At 39.9% G+C, this 19014-nt stretch overlaps 1 pseudogene; it reads right to left on the minus strand.

Moving 5' to 3' along the window:
- Positions 1-13003: 13003 nt before the first annotated feature.
- LOC100735000 (aftiphilin-like) lies at positions 13004-18495 on the minus strand (annotated as a pseudogene).
- Positions 18496-19014: the final 519 nt, after the last annotated feature.

Genomic DNA, 19014 nt, shown 5'->3' on the forward strand with positions numbered 1-19014 from the left:
TATAAAATAAGGTTTTCAAGACTACTTCAATTCAAGACTACTTCAAAAAGGAGAGAAAAAGTAACTATAATAGAAATGTGAAATTACCACTAAAGAAAATCCCAGCCCTCGGGGAAGCTGAGGCAGGAAGATCGCATGAGTTTGAGGCCAGCCTGGGCTATGTAGTAAATTCTAGGTCAGCCTGAACTACATAGCAAGACTTTGTCTCAAAAAAAAAACAAAACAAACAGCAAGATGTACCTCTTAAAGATTTATAGGGGAAAAAAACCCAGCACACATTTGTTTAAGAAGCCTAGAGGTTACCTATTTAGAAGATAGAATTCACCATGAACACAGAGAGAAACTGAATCTCTAGTTTCTTTGCCAGACAATTTTCAGAGTGAGATTCTTTTGCAGTTTATAATAAGAACTTGCCAAAGAAAAATCTGGATCTGATCATGTATAACGATGCCTGTGAATTGAAGAAGCAAACAATCGACTTCATGGATATACATGTCCCCTGAAATAAATTCTTACAATCTCCAAAAGAAAAATGAAAAGAAAATCCATATATAAAATATGATTTAATTCCTAAAATCCCACAAGAAGGGAATGTCTAGAGAGAAGAAAAGAAAGTTTCTACTGACTCTTGAGGAAATAACAAAATTTGAGATCTAAGCAAAGTGGCCCAACAGACCAAATTACCTGGCTTGTGTAAGTGTAGGACAGGGATGGTGAGCCTGGCAGAGACCAAGTGCCAAACTACAACTCAAAACCTACTTATTAATCACAAAGTTTCAACACTGCAATTAAACCTGAACACTGAAATTTTAGGTTATAAAAAAAACAACTCATACATTAACATCTTTTGTCTTAAAAGAAAAACGATGCTCGTGCCATAGCTTTGCCACCACTGATAGGTCACGAGGTGTTTGTTTGCACGTATTGCTTGCCAATAGTTGGCTACCAAAATAGAAACTGAGCCAGGAAGACTGACATTGCTTTCGTACAGAAAAGAACAAAAGTTATAGCATGTAATGTGAATGATGCTCCCATTTTTATTTATGAAAACAGTAGTCAAAGTTTACCTCTCAGAAACAAGAAGTTTGGCAGTAGTATAAAGAAGGAGTAGATCCCTGATAGAACAAGAAGAGATTAAAACAAAAGAGGGGAGATGAAGGGGAGACTAGGCCTCTGATCTTCCCCTGCTGGCACAGAGGAAGCGCTCAAGGACAGTGGCCTTGAAATCAAAGGCTTCCAGGAGAAAACCAGAGTCTCTCAAGTAGAGGCAATAAACAGAGAGATCGGGGTAAGGAAACCGGAATAGAAATAATGAATTGTAAGGACCCCAGGGAGGTTTCCAGAGGAGGCTGAACAGAGAAAGAAATAAATGAGGAAAATAGAAAGATACAGCCAAATTGCAGCAACTACATGCAAAAGTCTAGAGTCTACTAGAAACATAGAGGGGGAAATAATTCGGTACAATTAAAAGAGAGTTGTGGATAGATTTTATTGCCATGCTTGAAATGGGTAATACAGGGGCTCTTTATGGAACTGTTTCCAGGAGAAACAGAAGATGAGAAGCCAGTGGGCTGATTTCAGTATGCCAAGGATAATAAAGAAATGCATGAGTTATCAGCCAACAACCCATGTTAAGACACAAGCGTGTCCGAGCTGTGGAGTGTGGGGTGCACCAGGCTGGATGATCACTTCGCTCACACCTGCTGACTCTGGCTCCTCACCTGGGCCACCTGCTCCCCATGGCACACGGGGAAGGGGAAAGAGATGAATAAAACGCTCAACAAAGATGCCGTCAACATTTACACGGTGATGATTATGTGCCAAGCGCAATGCTTGATCCTGAGAAATAGAAAACTACATGCAAAACACTGCTAGATATCCTGACAGACAATAGAAGCAGAAGGGGAGAGAGTATTGAAAATGCAGAATTTGTCACATAAGGCAGAGCAAAACTCATTTTCAGAAAAAATGAAAGATAACAGAAAACACAAGTGAATTGAAGATACAAAGACAGACAAGAGATATTCAATGTATATTCTCTTTGACGGAGGAACAAGGCAGAGAAGGAAACTAGCCAACTCAAAGGGAAGTCATGGCAGGAGCCCGCTGTGTGTGTCAGGACAGGGCCTGAGTCCGGTCCCAGCCTCTCCTCTGCTGGTTCTAAGCTGGCCTTGAGCAAGGCAATTCTGGAACCTCCACTTTAAAATAGACAGTATCTGTCCAGTGACAGAGTATTATGGTTTGGGTAAAAAATGCCCCTTAAAAGGCTATGCCCAGAGATGGGGGTTTGGGGTGATGTTAGATCTTGGGGCACTAACTTTGTGAAGTTACAAAGTTGCTGGGTTACGGCTGGCTATACTGTTAGGAGGCGCAGCCCAGATGAAGAAAGCAGCCCCTGGGCTTGTGCATGTAAAGGGCGGATGCTGTCCCCGTGCCTCCCTCTTTCCTGGCTCCCTCTCTCCCTTTCTCCCTGCTTCCTGGCTCTTGTGATGTTAGCTTGCTTCCACCGTGTCCTTCTATCATGATGTTTCCACCTTGGATCAAAGCAAAAGCATGATCCAAAATAAATCTTTTCTCCCGTAAGTGGTCCATGTCAGGTATTCTGTCCCAGCAATGAAAAACAGACTAAAGCAGAAAAATCAGAGTAATTCTGGTTGTCTGTGAGACAGTAAAGAATACAGAACTTGCTCTCCTGCCATAAACAAAATAAAACTGAACAAAATGAATTTTTTGAAAAGAATTGCTCTCAGGCACTATACTAGAGATGATAAAAGGATGTGATCCCTGAAAAAAGAAACATACAAGAGGTAAACTCTGTACATTTACTTCTTCCCTCTGCCTGGGGGCTTTCCAACTGCGGAACGGGGAAATGAAGACCCAATCATGCGTGGAAGGAAAAGACACTGAAGGTTAGGGCTGCTGGAAGGATTGCATTCGTGGTACAGGGCAGTAGACGGGAGGGAACTGCACAGCGTAGAAGTCCAGGAATCCACCAGGGGGCCAGCCGAGTCTCTGGCTGAAAACAAAGCTGCCGATGTGCAGGGCCCAGTGGAGGGAGGTATGTGGAGTTATACACTGCAGAGACTCCAGAGGTCACACTGGAGAGACGACATCCGTGTTTTCAGTGTTCCTGTGGTGGAGAAGACTTGGTAAGCACTCTGGGAGCTCAACTATGACCCAGGCTGTACCTTTGGACTTGGTCTAGTCCAGTCTTACAGAGGGGATATTGTGGGCCCACTATAACTAAGCCAACAGCCAATACCCACATCAAACCAGTCCCCTGATGGACAGACTGCCAAAACAAATGCACTATTCTTTTTTTTTTTTTTTTTTTGAGACAAGGTCTTGCTATGTAGTTCAGGCTGATCTTGAACTCAGTATGTAGTCCATGGTGGTCTCAAACTCATAGCAATTCTGTCTCAGCCTCCTAAGTTCTGGGATTACAGGCATGAGCCCCCATACCTGTGTCCTCATATCTAAAGTCTCAGAAGAAAAGAAAAGAGAAACTGGGGTAGAAAAATTATTTTCAAAAATAATGACCAGTCAGGCCTGGTACAGTGTACATCTATAAATCTAGTACTCAGGAAGCTGAGGCAGGAGGTTTTGAAAGGGTTAACTCCCTAACTCCCCAGAGCTATCAGAGCAGAGCAGAAAGGAATGCCTAACTCCCCAGAGCTATCAGAACCGAGCAAAAAAAAAAAAAAAAAATGCACCTGCAAGGTTGTTCTGTCTCAACGAGATAAGTAAGACAAGTAACTGTTCTGTTCTGGGCACATAGTGACTGGGCTAGGACCCCCAGTCTCCGTGGTTACTCAACCCCAAACCCCTCCAATCAACTTCTGCCAAGTCCTATCCTGCTCAAAATTAACCAATGCAATCTGCTTCTGCAAACTCGCTTGCCTCCCGTTTGCGCCCTTAAAAACCCTACACAATTCTCCCTCGGGGCCCTCCGCACTTGTTTGCCTGGAGGACCCCATGCGCATGGAAATAAACTTTTTACTCCTCACTACGAGCTGAGTCCTTGGGGTCTTCTCCCCTGCGACACCGGTTCTTACAGTTTGAGAGTTTGAGGCAAACCTGAGATACACAGCAGTTTGAAGGCTGTTGTGAGATAGGGAGACCCTGTCTCAAATAACAATAATAATTATAATAATATTGATGACTAAATATGATGAAAACAACAATCTATGAACCTAAAAGTCTCAGTATATCTTAAACAAGATAAAGACAACCACATCTAAGCACATTATAGTCAAGTTGCTGGAAAAGATATTCTCTTTATCTTAGCAGTACCCAGGAGGCCAAAAACAAGCAACTCATCATAGTATGGTGTGAAATACGAGAGCAATCACTGACTTCTCAGCAGGAACAATAAAATCCAGAAGATAATAAATGACATCTTTTCTAAAAGAGGAAAAACTGCTATCCTAGAATTCTGGATCAGCAGAAATATCCTTGTCAATGAAGGCAAGATAAAGCCATGTTCAGACAAGCAAAAGCAGAGAGGATTTATCATCTACTAAACTACACAATAAAAAACGTTAAAGGAAGTTCTTCAGGCCAAAGGGAAATGATATTTGATTTAAAAAGATCTACGATACACAAAGGAGGATATCAAATGTGGTAAATATGTAGGGTAGATATAAAACGCTTCATTGTAAAATTTCTGTAAACCACATTGACTACATAAAGTAAAAATAATAACTGTGTTTACAGATCTGTAATATTTGTAGGAAAAAAATGTATGTCAGCCATAGCATAAAAGACAGAGGAGGGGTAATTGCAGACATGTTACTGAAAATTGGGTTTGTCTGTTTGTCTCTGTCCTGAGGATTCAACCCAGGACCCTCATCTAAACGAAATCTGGCTAAGTCTCTAAATTGCTCAAGCTGCCCTAAATTTCCTGCATAAAAAGTCCAGAGAAGCTAAATGGGACATATACTAGAACCTCATTAATCAAAAAAAAGAGACTGGGGCAGAAAAGACACAAAAACTAGATGAAGAAATCAAGAACAAATAGCAGGACGGTAGAACTAGACTCCCCTAACTTACAGAGCTGTGGGAAGACAGTGAAACCAGGAAAGAGACAAAGCTGCGCTCGGACAGAGGTAAACTTTGGGCAGCAGCTTTCAGGATGGAGGAGGGGAAGTGGCAGTAAGTAAAGGAAGTGGAAAAGCAAACTTGGGGGAAATGCAAATTCTGGAAGAAGCGGTATGTGTTCACCGGCTGCTCCACTGGATTTCAGGCACACACCACCCTGTGCTGTCCTCCCACGGGGCACGCAGCCTTACCAACAACTGCCAAGCTTCCACCTCTACAGCTCTGCACAAACACCTGGTGGGAAGAAAACGTGCCCTGCTGAAGAAAACCAAGAAAAAGACTCTATCTGCCCACTGACAGGAACAATTTAAAAAGAATGGTGGACATGAACAAAGATGCAGGACCCAGAAGGGAAAATTAGATCAAATCCATGACATGGGAAACAAGCTGCTATATAATTAGAGGTTTAGTAGGTATTAGACAAAAAAAAAAAAAAAAATTAAAACAGGCCTTCATGAGGTAAATGTAAATGATCCAGTGAAGCCCTAGGGGATGGAAATGTGACAATATCTCATTTAAATGTGTCATCCCAACCAGAATTTGTACCTAAATAAATGACAGGGAAAAATGGCCAAAAACAATTAAATTCAGTTCTACACTCATTTACGATGACCTTCTGACACTAGGCTCTGTGTTAGGTGCCAAAAATTATTTTAAATTTACTGAGACCAAATTAAGGCCTTCCAGAAATACACACTTGAATTCAGGAGGCTGAGGCAGGAGGGTTGCCACGTGTTTTGAGGCCAGCCTACAGTACATAGCAAGACCCTGTCTCAAAAAAGTAAACCCAAGAAACAAAAGAAATACATACTCATAGAGGGAGAAAGGCATAGAAAAACTCAGAAAGCAGTGTGACTTTGATTCCTATAGCCACCTATCACTAGAAAATCACTTGACCTCAGATTTGTCAAACATCAAATAAGACTGTGAGCACTATGACATAATTTTCAAAGTACCTAGCAGATACCTCATCTATAGTGCTTTGACAACTCTCTACTTGAGTGAAAGACACATATTAGAACCTGAATGGCAAGTGAAAGCTGCTTCTAATTATGCCTGAGCCCCACCCAACTCAGTGTCCTAATTCTCCCGGGAGGATATTCCCACTTACTTCACACCCATCACCCTGGATGAAAAATCACTCTATGTCCCAAGAGATGTAAATTATGGGAGTGTGCTTTGCATGAGAGTGCACATAGGCAGTATAAAGTTTAGGAATAACAAGTTAGAGAAAACAACCCCAAAGTTCATTTGGAACCAGAAGAGACCTAGAATAGCAAAGGCAGTTCTAGGCGGCAAAGGCAAAGTATGGTGCATCACAATCCCTGACTTGAAACCCTACTACAAAGCTACTGTGATAAAAATAGTATGGCACTGGAAAAAAAAAAAAAAAACAGACCCAAGACTCAATAGAACAGATCAGAAGATGTAGAAACAATCCAGATATATTCAGCCACCTTATCTTTGACAAAACAGCCAAACATGTTCACTGGAAGAAAGATAGCCTCTTTAATAAAAGCTATTGTAAAAACTGGCTTTCCATATGCCAAACATTAAAACTAGTCCCATGTCTTTCACCATGCACTAAACTAAAATTGAAATGCATTAAATATCTAAATATTAAAACAGAAACACTAAGCCTGCTGAAAGAACAGGCAGAACTCTTAAAGATATTGGTATAGGCAAAGATTTTACAAACAAACCCCCAGTTACACAGGAACTATCACAAAGAATCAACAACTGGGATCTCATCTTATTAAAATGCTTTTATACAGCAAGAGAAACTAGCCACAGAGTGAAGAGACAACACACTTCATGGGAAAATTTTTTTCCAGTTATTTTTCAAAGGTCTATTACCTAGAATAGAGAAAGAACTCAAAAAATACACCTTTCAAATTTAAAGACCCAATCCAAAGATGGATATCTAAAATGAATAGACATTTCTCAGTAGAAACAGCAAATAAATATATGAAAAGAATGTACCTCACTAGTCGTTCAGAATATGCAAATTAAACAATGCTGAGACTTTTATCTCACTCCAGAAAAAATGGTTACTGTCAAGAAATCAACATAAACAAATGCTGGCGGGGCTGTGGGGAAAAGGAACCCTCCCCTGTTGGTAGGAGTATAGCCTGGTGCAACCACTGTGGAAATTCCTTTAAAAAATTAGGAGTACAGGTCCCACTGGACACAGCTATTCCCCTTCTATCTTCTTGAAATAATTAAAAACATTCCACAGTGATCCATGCACATAGCAGCACATTTTGTAACAATTAAATCTTGAAAATGGCCCAAATGTCCAACAACCAATGAACAGATGAAGAAGATACGATGCAATACTACACAGCTATAAAGAAGGATAATGCTGGGGCTAGGGATTTAGCTTAGCGCCATAAGCGCCTGCCTTGCAAGCAGGCAGTCGTGAGTTCGATCCCTGGTACCGATTAAGAGGAAAAAGACCAAAAAAAAAAAAAAAAAACAGAAGAAGAAGGAGGATAATGCTGAGACATTTCTAGGTAAAAGGATGCACTTTGAGAACAAACTTTTAAATGAAATAAATCGGCCACACATGTAAATATCATAGTTTCTCTGGTGTAAGAAACTGAAAGTGTAAATAAAAACCAACATATATGATATATATTGTGAAATAGGAAGAAAATGCTCAAACAGGAAAGAGAATAAGCAAAGAGGGAGAAAGTAAGGAAAAAAAGAGAAAAGAAAAAAGTTAGAAAAGGAAAAATAGAAACAAAGCTTTTGTTAACAAAGAAAAGGCTGAAGGAAGAGAAGGGCAATGGAGGAAAAAGAATCAACATATATCACGTACAGGTATAAGTTCCATATGATGAATGTGATCGTTATGTATACCTAAAATGTACCAATAAACTAATTTTAAAAAGAAGAATAGTAAGCTAAACATATGTCTCAGTTCATACTTATGAAACACCTATTTTATGCAAGGTCCATGAAATTTGAGTTTGAATTATCTCCACGTAGTGACAAACATATTCCCTTAGTCTGTTTTCTGAGCTCTAAAACAATACCTGAGAGCAAGTAATTTATAAAGAATAGTTGTTTATTTGTGCAGAGTTCTGAAAAGTCCAGGAACATCTACCCAAGATCTGCTGAGAGCTTTCCTGCTGCGTTTAATGTGCACGGTGTCACCTGATGAGGCAAAGCTGAGCTTTCTTTCCTCTTCTTAAAGATCCACTAAGGTCATTGTGGAAAACCCATCCTTATAACTCTGTATGATTCTAATAAGGCTCTGAAGTCCTCAGCTCCAAATACATCAGCATACAAATTTGGAGATTAGGTTTCTAAGACTTGAGCTTTGTTTCTTTATTTCTTTCTTTCTTTCTTTCTTTCTTTCTTTCTTTCTTTTTTTTTTTGAAGAGAATAAAACCAAATGAGACAAAACAAAATAAAGTCAATCAAAACAAAAGGATGAACATGGTACATGACTTAACAAAATACAAGGAGATCAACAATGGTTACACTAATGCCTCTTGTTATCTTCAAGAGAATTGCCCATATCATCAGGCATATTAAAATTGAACAACACAGTACAGAACAAAACTAACAAAAACAAAACATTGGAGACATTATAGGACTTCAAAAGGAGATAACAGTCAAACCAGAATAGGTAGCATAGTGAATCTTATTGTCTTCAAAGTAGTTGTCTATACCCTCAGACTTCATACTATCAAAAAAACAGATTCAAATAAAATCAATCAAAACAAGACAGTGATCAAACAAAACAAATTCAAATAAAATAAGTCAAAACAAGACAGTGAAAGCAATACAGGGCTTCAAATTAAGTTAATAGGAAATCAAAAATGGCTACCACAGTATATCCTGCTATCTTTGGAATAGCTGTCCACGCCATCAAATCCAATATAAATGGACAAACTGAAACAATAAAACCAAACTAAACAGAACAATGAAAACAATATGGGTTTTACATCACGGCAATAGATTAACAATGGCCACTGCCTTCCCTTTTTAGGCAATTCCTCTCCTTTCCCTTTTACAGGATGTATTGTACGTTTTGGATCCCACTAACTCCTTTAGTTTTTAAATTAGGGAGGCAGCTGCTATTTACTTAAGTGATTCTGAACCTTTTTCCCCTGAGCATGACTCAAGTTGAATCCATTTACCTACAAGAGCCTCAGGGTTATCTTTAAAGCTGAGTAGTTTTCCATTGTATGCAAGTGTTATGGCTTTCTAACCAATCTGCAGCTGATGGGCAAGCTACCCCCACTTTTTTCTGGTTCTCTGTCACATAGAACATTGTTTTTTCCTCTTTGGCTTTCAGTCTATAAACCCCCTTTCAGGTTAAATGCATTTCTTATATAAAGCATATTGATGGACCCTGTCTCCTGATCCACTCTGCCTGTGTTTCTTTTTATCGATGAAGTGAGGCCATCTATGTTAGTGATTATGGCCAACCTTCTCTGCCTCATCTCTGCCATGCTGTTTTACTGCTGTTGGTTGTCTCCTTTCCCCTTCCTTCCATTGTCTGCCCCATTCAATGAGCCCCCTCTGCCGCTGTTCCTGAAACCACAGTCTTTTTTCTCTCTCTAGAATGTCCTTCAATATTTTTGTAGGGTTGGTTTGGTGGTCATGAACTCCCCCAGTTGTTCTTTGTCATGGAAGCATCTTGTTTTTCCATTAATTTTGAAAAATAATTTTTCAGGGTACATTTTGGAGGTTAATTTTCTTTTAGGACTTGGAATACTTCACTCCAAGCTCTTCTTGATTTGATGGTTTGTGTTAAGAAGTCTGTCATGATTCTGATGGGTTTTCCTTTATAGGTGATCTGTTTCTTTTCTCTGAAAGCTTTTAATATTCTGCTCTTGTGTTGAATTTTTGGGATCTTGATTATTATGTCTGGGTATAGATCTACTTTGGTTATAGTTGGCTGGAGTTCTGTATGCCTCATATATCTGAATATCATTTCCTTTTCCTATGCTTGGGAAGTTTTCTTTAATTATTTCTGTAAATAGCCTTTGTATTTTATTTGTGTTTACTCCTGCTTCTTCACTCACATTTTTATTCTTAAATTACAGATCCTCTTGTCATCTTCTAGCATTTGTATTGTTATTTCTTCCTGGTACCTTGTTATTTTTCAGAGAGCTTTCCTTTATAATCACAAGCTGCAAACCTATAAGACTTCAGCTTTCAAGGGACACATTCAAATCATAATATCATAAATGCTAAGAGATCACAAAAAGAAGGTGTTCAGCTCAGAGGGGTCCAGAACACTCACAAGCCAAAGCTGTAAGCCATTTAAGCAAGCATAAGAGGGCACCATGAGGCAACAGTATGATAGGAGCTGACGATAGTGTGGTGTGTGCAGGGAACTACAACCCATGTATTAGATATGGCCGGGGAATATCTGAAGAGGTGGACAAGAGCAGGTTCATGAAAAACACACCTAGGATCCCTTAGTCCCTTTGGGTGGTGAGTGCCTTAGAGAGGTGTGACAAAGGAGACACCAGGTCCTCTCTGTATCCCAGGTCAACCTCTCTGAAAGCTATTCCTAAGCTGTATCTAATGAGAGCACAACTTGCCACAACAATCCAACTGTAAGAGTAATTCTCCAGGGCAGGGCCCCCAGAGTGTGATCCACTGTGTAGACAGTTTGTTGTACAGAACTGAAATCAATAAGCAACCTTATCCAGAGCCTCATGCAGGCTTAACCTTGTCCCTACCTATGGGAGTCATTGTATCACCAAGTTTTGTTATGGCCTCTGAGGTGTGCACCATTGAGTAAGGAAGGAAATTATGAACACAGATAATTACAATCCAGTGAAATACAGATTATAATTCCAGTGTGTCCAAAGTACTTTAACAACTAGGAAAAGAAGCAGTTACTCCTCAGGGAGAATCAGAAAAGTTTCCACCAGAGAAGAAATATTTGAAATGGGTCTTGAAGAATAAATAGAGGCAAATGCAGGAATTCTTCAGCCTGAGGCTGGATAGAGGAATGGAAGAATGAGAGATTTTGAGAATGGCTGATTAGTTATTACTTTCACTGGGGATTAGATAGAAGGGTACAGTAAAATACAGCATGTCATGTCACTAGGATGGTTGCCTAGCATGCCTGAAGCCTTGGATTCAATCCCCAGCATCAAAACAAAAAAGAAAGAAGGCAATAAAAGAAGAGTCTAGAACAGTGATTTTTCTTTTAAATTATTTTATTTTGTGTAAGAATCAGAAAATTTACACACTGAAATCTCAAAAGATGTTGGGCAGGCACATTAACCTCGTTAAGAGTTTCTTCTGCATGTCTCTCTTTTCTCCATAGGAATTTCCCCAAACATTCAAAACCCACAGTTTTTATGGTATATTCAGTATAAACCATAGCAATCTATGGTTATGATTATGTCATTTTAGCAATGGAGCAATAGCAATGATTATGTCATTTTACACTGTACAAAATCCTCAAAAACTAGTTGTATGACAGAACAAAAAAACCAATTACTATTTCATTGTAAGACATTTGTATAATTTGTTCCTTCTCTATATCGAACTGATGTAAAAACAGTTACAGCCTCTTTAAACTCCTCCAGTCAAGCTCCAACAATGATCTATACCCTATAGTAAAAAAGTAATCAATGATATACTTTGCAAAAGGTTAAATAGAAATATGAAAAATTGAAAAGATATTTAAAAAGAACTCAAAAGTGTTAACAAATGCCAGATCTGGAATAAACCATCAACATAAAATGTTTTTTAAAAAATCAAACAGGGAGTCTGGAGCTTATTTATGACAGTAGAAGAAATTAAAGACAGAATATTAAAAATTAAGAGGCCATTCAATGCGATCTGAAAAGACTGAAGGGGATTTCACAGACAGTGGAGATTTGAGTTTTTAATTTTATTTACTTCAAAAAGTTTTATAAGAAGGACACCACCAATGTATTTTGCAAAGACATAGGTATATACGCCCCAGTAATTTAAAAAGCATAGATCTTCAGAAACATTCATTCCCAATTACTTACATTTTTCCAATATAAACTTAGGATATCAGTATGTAAACAAATGTACATTACTATGTATACATTTCTAGTGTGACTAACAAATCAGCTGAATTTAATTTTTTAATTAAGAACAGATAAAGCCAATCCACCCCTCCTGTGAGCCAGCAGCAGCCATGGAGAGCCAGGAAGAGAAACAAGAAGTCAATCCACCCTGCCTGTAAGCCAGCTGGGGCACAGGCTAGGAGAAAAAAAGAACCTTCCTCTCCCCCAGCAAGTAACCAGATTCAGAGGAACACAGGCTGAGATGATAGGAACTGAGGTATGAAAACAACTTAATTCTTGTATTGTTTGATTGACTTTGCAGTCCTCAAACCAGCAGTCTGAGCACCTATTTGGAGGATAACAATATGTAATTAACAACTGTAGGGGATTTCCTTCTGTCTTGCTTTTGAAATCCAATATTGTTCTCATTGTTTTGTTTTTTTCTGTTTTATTATTTTGTTTTCTTCAGTATTCTCTTTGACTGGTTTTATTTTATTCTATTTTGTTTGGTTTTATTACATCTGATGAGATTGGCAGCAATTTTGAAGATAACAAAAGGCAGTATGTTAACCATTGCTGATTTTCTATTATCGTGTTTTGAAAGCCTATATCACTTTCACTGTTTTGCTTTGGTTGGCATTATTCTGTTTTATTTTGTTTGGTTTCATTCTCTTTAAAGCAAAGATATAAAGCTGAGGCAGAAAGATCACTGCAAGTTTGAGAGTAGCCTGGGCTACCAAGTGAGCTCAAGGCCAGCCTGAACTGCATAGCAAGATCCTGTCTCAAAAAAACAATAAGAAAGAAAGAAAAAGAAAATAAGAAAGAAAGAGAAAAGAAAAATAGAAAAGCATTTTCAGCTGTCCAGTTCACAGCAGTTATCAGTCTGCTTGTGCTTGGGAGTTTGTACAGGGTCTTCATGTGACTGAGAACACCAACACTTTGGCATGCACGAACATCAAGTCAGGAAGGCTGGAGATCACCTTGATAGCTTCTGTACTCAAGTATTCTCTTTTTAGTTTCCTGGTAGATGCGTTTGTCTTCTCTACTGTGGACATGAGTCTTACAAATGCATCAGCCACTCTGAGGCTTGAGGCTTGAGATTATTTCCAATTTAGAGGTTGTTACCTCATCCAACTCTGGATGCACACCATCTGAAAGGTTAGTGAGGCCACTACTACTCTAATCAAACTTGGTGACAGAGCCTCCTAGAACTGATCAGATGTACATGTGTTCTCTGTACTCTGGTGTCATGGTAGTTGTCTGGCCAATGGAAGCATTTTTTTTTTCTGTAGCAGACAGTGATTTCAGTGGTTCCATAGTGAGCTCTAAAATACCCAATCCTGCTACAGTCCTGGGTTCTAGTGCAGGCTGCTTCTTTTTGGCCACAATGGGAACATTTCGAGTGTCTTCCCAAGGAACACAAAAGCTTCTTGTTGCTATAGGAGCCGCCCCACTGGTATCTCAAACTATGTACGCCACGGATATCCTGTAGCTTGGGCAACACATCCAGTAGTTCCCCACTGTCAGCTAAGGCCTCCCTTGTTTTTATTGGCAAGGTGCTCGCCTCCAGCAAGGGCTTCAGGAAAGAAACTTCCTCTTCAGCCTCAGGGACAAATATGGAAGGAAAACCTCCTTCAGAAATTCACGCCAGGCAGTTTAGTAAAGCTGTCTGAACTGAAGTGGCTGATTCCTGTAAATGACGGCTAGCAATTGTTCCTTTGGAAGTTGCTACAGAGACACTGTGCATCTTGGGGCTTCCTGGAGTCTCAAAATTTTCATCTGTCCTATGTGACTGCTAGACTTCCTTTGATGATGAGCTTCAGTAGCCTGTTGGTCTCCAAAAGCAACCCAAAAACAATCATCTTTTTGTTCATTCCCAAAAGCATTCCAGTCTACAACCTGGCTACCACTGGCTGAACTGAAGTCTGCAAAATCACTGGAGTCTTAAAAAACTTTGCAGTCATCTTGAATATTTCCAAACTCATTCTCTTGCCCATTTCAGTTTTGAAACATGCTCAGTGCCTGTTCCACTCGACTTTTTTACCATCTGACATTCCTCTGTGTACTATCAGAAGTCTGTTTTAGGTCTGGCTCAGAAATATCATTTCCTCTTGGCAACAAATGGCATTTGTGGGCATCTGAGATGAACACACATTTCACAGATGAAGATATACAAATGGCAAATGAACACATGAAGAAATGTTCACCATCACTGGTCATTCAAGAAATGCAAATTAAAACAGCACTGAGATTTCACCTCATCCCAGAAAGAATAGCTGCCATCAAGAAATCAAGTGATAATAAATGTTGGGGGGGCTGTGGGGAAAAAGGAACACTTCTCCACTGTTGGTGGGAGTGTAGACTGGTGCAGCCACTTGGAAATTAATATGGAGATTCCTCAACAAACTAGGATTAGAAATTCTATTCAATCCAGCGATTCCCCTCCTGGATATTTTCCCAGGGAAATTGAAAAAGTCATGCCACAGTGATATATGTGCACTCGTGTTTATAGCAGCACAATTTGTAATAGCTAAATCTTGGAAACAACCAAAACACCCATCAACTGCAGAACAGATGAAAAAGATGTGGTATTTTTATACAATGGTATATTACTCAGCTATAAAAAAGGATGGTCTTGAGGCCTTGATAGGTAAGTGGAGGAAACTTGAGACTATCCTCATAAGTAAAATAAATAAGATTCACATTTATAAGTATCACATTGTCTCTCTAATGTAAAAAAATAAGAATTGAAAGAGTAATAATTTCTAAAATACACAATAGATATTGTAAAAATGAAAGGCAAAGAAAGAGCTCTAAAGTATATAACTGCATGTATGTTTAAATGTATAAGATAGATGACCATGTTACTAAGTTTCCACTAGATCATTGAACAGAATGGTTTGCATTGTCAATGTTTGTGTGTCTGTCCACTTTTTGTGCTTTGATTTTATAACTTAACTATTTCTAAAAGGACGATGTGTAACTTATGGGGCTGGGGAGATAGCTCAGTGGTATAAGGGCTTGGCTAGCAAGCACAGGGTCCTGAGTTTGATCCCTGGTACAAAAAAAAAATGTAACTTATCAACTAGTAACTTCTTAGTGTTAATATTTTTCTTTGAAATTCTGTATTACTTCTACCCTTTTTTCTATTTTGTCTTGTTTTTCCTTCTTTTTTCTTTAAAGAAAAAAATAATGGCATTTGTATCCCCAAATTCTCCAAAGTCATCACTTGGTTCACTGAAATGTGGAAAGTGCTCTAACCACTCTTCAAAAGTGAATCCCTTACTGAACCCTGAGGTAATGAGGGTGGAGTGGTGTCCCTGGCTGTGCCAAAATCACCAAAATCACTTATAAAGTCATTACTACTATCACCATTTTTTACACTTACAGAATCATCCAAAACATTTTCTTCTGTGGGATCAGTGCTTAGGCTTTGGGAGTTAGTAAACATTCTTTGGAAAAGCAAATTTCATCAGCATCACAAGTTTTAATAGAATCCATCAGCACATTTAGCAGAAAATAAATCAAGTTTTACATTGTTCTCTCCTAATGGCTTCTGACTGATCGGTTGGGTCTACCAAACTCCACCACACTGACTGCAGGGTTGGAAGGTCTTCCTTTACACCACTGAAACCTCTGTTAGACACTATGCTTATTTCTAAAACACAAACCTGATTCTCTCCATCAGGAACTCCTTTTTTATCAAAATGTCTACCCAAAGACACTCTTTATAGAATTCACTTTATTGGCTGTTTTCCTAAATAGTTGGTGCATCTGTATCATTTTAAATTACACCTATTTTTTCTAGTTGAATCCTTCCTTTTTTGGAAAATGTGGCAAAATCTGCAAATTCTTTAACAGGGCTAAATTGTACTCAGTGCAATGAGTGCTTAGTGGTTTCTGTCCCTTTGGATCAGCTACATTGTCCAGATCAACTGTTCCCTGAGAATTTACAGTGTCCAAGCCTACAAACTCATTTGTTAAAACCTCTGGACCAGGAGGCTTTTCACCATGGCAGGTCTCTCTCTAACTGCTTGCTTTGATGAATAATGTTCATATTAGTTCTAAAATCTCCCAGAGAAAAACTTCAGGTGTTCCAATATTCTTTCTCTGTGCCACTACTTTATTTAAATCTCCTAGACTTTCCATGCCATCAATGGAACTATCTAAAGTTTTAGATGAAATTATTTCTTTGCTGGTGATAGAAAGTAAAACACCAGACTGTCCTTTCACAGGAGTAGGAAGTTCAGCAGTGATGTCCTGATCGTTAAGGACTTAAAGCTTGTAAGGCTATCTACATTTTCTGAGGAATCCTGAATTGGCATAAAATGATTTGAAGGTACAAAGGCTTCCTTGGGACTTATTCAGGTGTACCAAAATCGACAAACCCTATATCAGAAGGATTAAACTTCTGAAAATCCAGCAAATTCCCTAAACTCTTCATTAGCATTATGCTCTGCTCCATTACCTACTGGTGATAGAAGTGCAGAGATTTGAATTATGCCTGGCTCTATTTTTCAGTTGCTTTCAGGTAATTAATTTACACCTGGCTTGTCCTGGGCGACCATGCAGGGCATGGCTCAGGGGCCCAGGCCGGGAACTGGCTTCCCAGGGAAGGACTGGCTGTTGGGAGGTGATGAGACCCAAAGGCTGGCTGCTCCCAGCCCTGTTGGCGCAGGAGTGCCATGGTAGCCCACCCAGAATTTCAGCATTGCTGCAGGATAGACCCCCACCATTGCTGCCCCCCTAAATCAGTGGTTTATCAACTCAGACTACACATCAGAAATACCTGGGGAAATTTTAAACTTTTCAATGCCCAAGCCACATTCTGAACCCATTAAATCAGCATCTGAGAGCCAGAAAACAGTAGACATTTTTAAGCAACTGAAGTAACTCCAACGTGCTGCCAAGTTTCAGAACCACTAGTCTAGAAATAAGAGATAAGAATTATAGTATTACTGAGGACAGGTCCTTTTGGTGACCTGCAATCCTGGCACACACACAAATCCCCTCCCGGTGGGGGAAAAAAGAGCCAAACCAATGCCATCAGCCTTTCCCTGTGCCCGCCACCCCCACAGGTTTATGCTCCAGAAGATGATTCTCAGAGTGTGGTCTTTAGACCAGTACCATCAGCCTCAGGGGGAAACTATTAAAAATGCAAACTTTCCAGCTGCATCCCAGAGCTAAGCCAGAAACTCTGGAAGAGGGGCCTGGCAACCGAGGCATGCTAATGTCTAGGAACCATTGCTCTGAGGATGACTTCTCCCAGAGCTGCTGCAAAGCAAGCACTGGGTGTGGCTCTGACTGTGGCTCTGACTGTACAGAGGGCTTGCAGAGGACCTGGGAGTCACTGCTTAGTCATGGGCACAGAGGAGCCAGGCTAGGAGGCATCACCTTGGTGATCACCACCACACAGTGCTCCATGGCCTAGAATGGAAGGTGACAGGGGCTAAGAGCTCAGCTGTTTTTATGCTATCAAGAAAAGGTTTTAGGGTTCAAGGCATGAGGATTTGTTTTTTTTTTTTTTTTTTTTTTGTATTTTTACCGGTACCAGGGATTGAACTCACGACCACAGGTTTGCAAGGCAGGTGCTTACGCCACTGAGCTAAATCCCCAGCCCCTTGGTTTATCTTATAAAAGAAAGTAGACTCATGAAAGCAAACTTTGAAGGTATTTTAGAGAGGACCAGACAATCTAGGATATCAGAAGGGACATTTATACCATATGCACTTTTCCTTGGGAAGGGTAGGTGTAGGTGTTGGGGGGACGGAGTCTTTACACAGAGAAGGACACAGCCAGCTCACTGCACTGTCCATCCTCTCCTGCCAGGCTGCAGTCACTCCGGGAGGAGAAGAATCAGTGAAAGAAGCAACAAACTGAATGAGTTTCCCATAAAGAAGTAAATATTGCCTTTCCACGTAAGACTGTGCAGGCATAAAGGAATCATACCCGCATGTAGGCACTGCTGCAGGCCTAATCCTGGAGGTGTTTTGCCCTTGAGAAGTAACTAGTGACCTTCTTGCTGCTGGCCACTTCCAGATTCCCACCCCATGCACTTGAGGCTTCAGTCAGCTCCACACTTAATGATCGTGAAGAACACTAAGTTGTTTCTGTGCCACACAATCAGACAGAGAAAGTTCTTCGAGGGTGTTGCCACTTCCTTTCAGCTCAATTACTCTGAACTGATGTACTGGACCTGTTTTATTTTTGTTTTCCTGCTTTAATAAATTAAAGGGAAAAAAATTCCCAGGTCTGTAAAAACTGATTTGACTGTGTGTGTAGCGCCACCTGGTGTCAGTAGATTATCAACACAGTTTCCTTCCTTGTTCTCTCCAGTGTTTATGTCTGGAGCTTCCAGACAGGTAGACATTGTGTTCAGGCAGGGTCAGCTCTCTCGTGGGAATTCCAGCCACAATGACGATCTGCACTGACTGAAAGTCTCCATTGTTGTCACAGGCATAAGACACAAGTAATATGAACAGGAAATAGAGTTTTCTCTTAAGTAACCAAGCACTTAAATTCTAAAGCATGCATTTCTCCAATTGACAAAAGGAAGCAAACAAGAAATTCTGACTATATTTATAAACCATCACAATGTTATGGGATACTTTCTTCCTTACTTATTATTTTTGGGGCCCTTATGTATAGGAGACTTGAGATGCCCTTGACATTATAGCATCTTGGATTCCAAGTTTCCAAAGCAACAGATTGATAGAAATGGACAATGTGGGTGGCCGGGGGAGGTAGTCTAGGAGCCAACGCCTGAGTGGTGAGTGTGCTGATGACCAGTGGTACAGGAGGGAGTTCCACTGTAGTTGCTGCCCCTAATGAGTCAAGGTCAGAGTGAGATCTTGAACAAGTTACTGTCTGGATCTTGTCCCAGCCTTCT

This window comes from Cavia porcellus, unplaced genomic scaffold (genome assembly GCF_034190915.1).
Source record: "Cavia porcellus strain 051 isolate PalLab524CR breed Dunkin Hartley unplaced genomic scaffold, mCavPor4.1 scaffold_27, whole genome shotgun sequence".
Classification (NCBI taxonomy): Eukaryota; Metazoa; Chordata; class Mammalia; order Rodentia; family Caviidae; genus Cavia; species Cavia porcellus.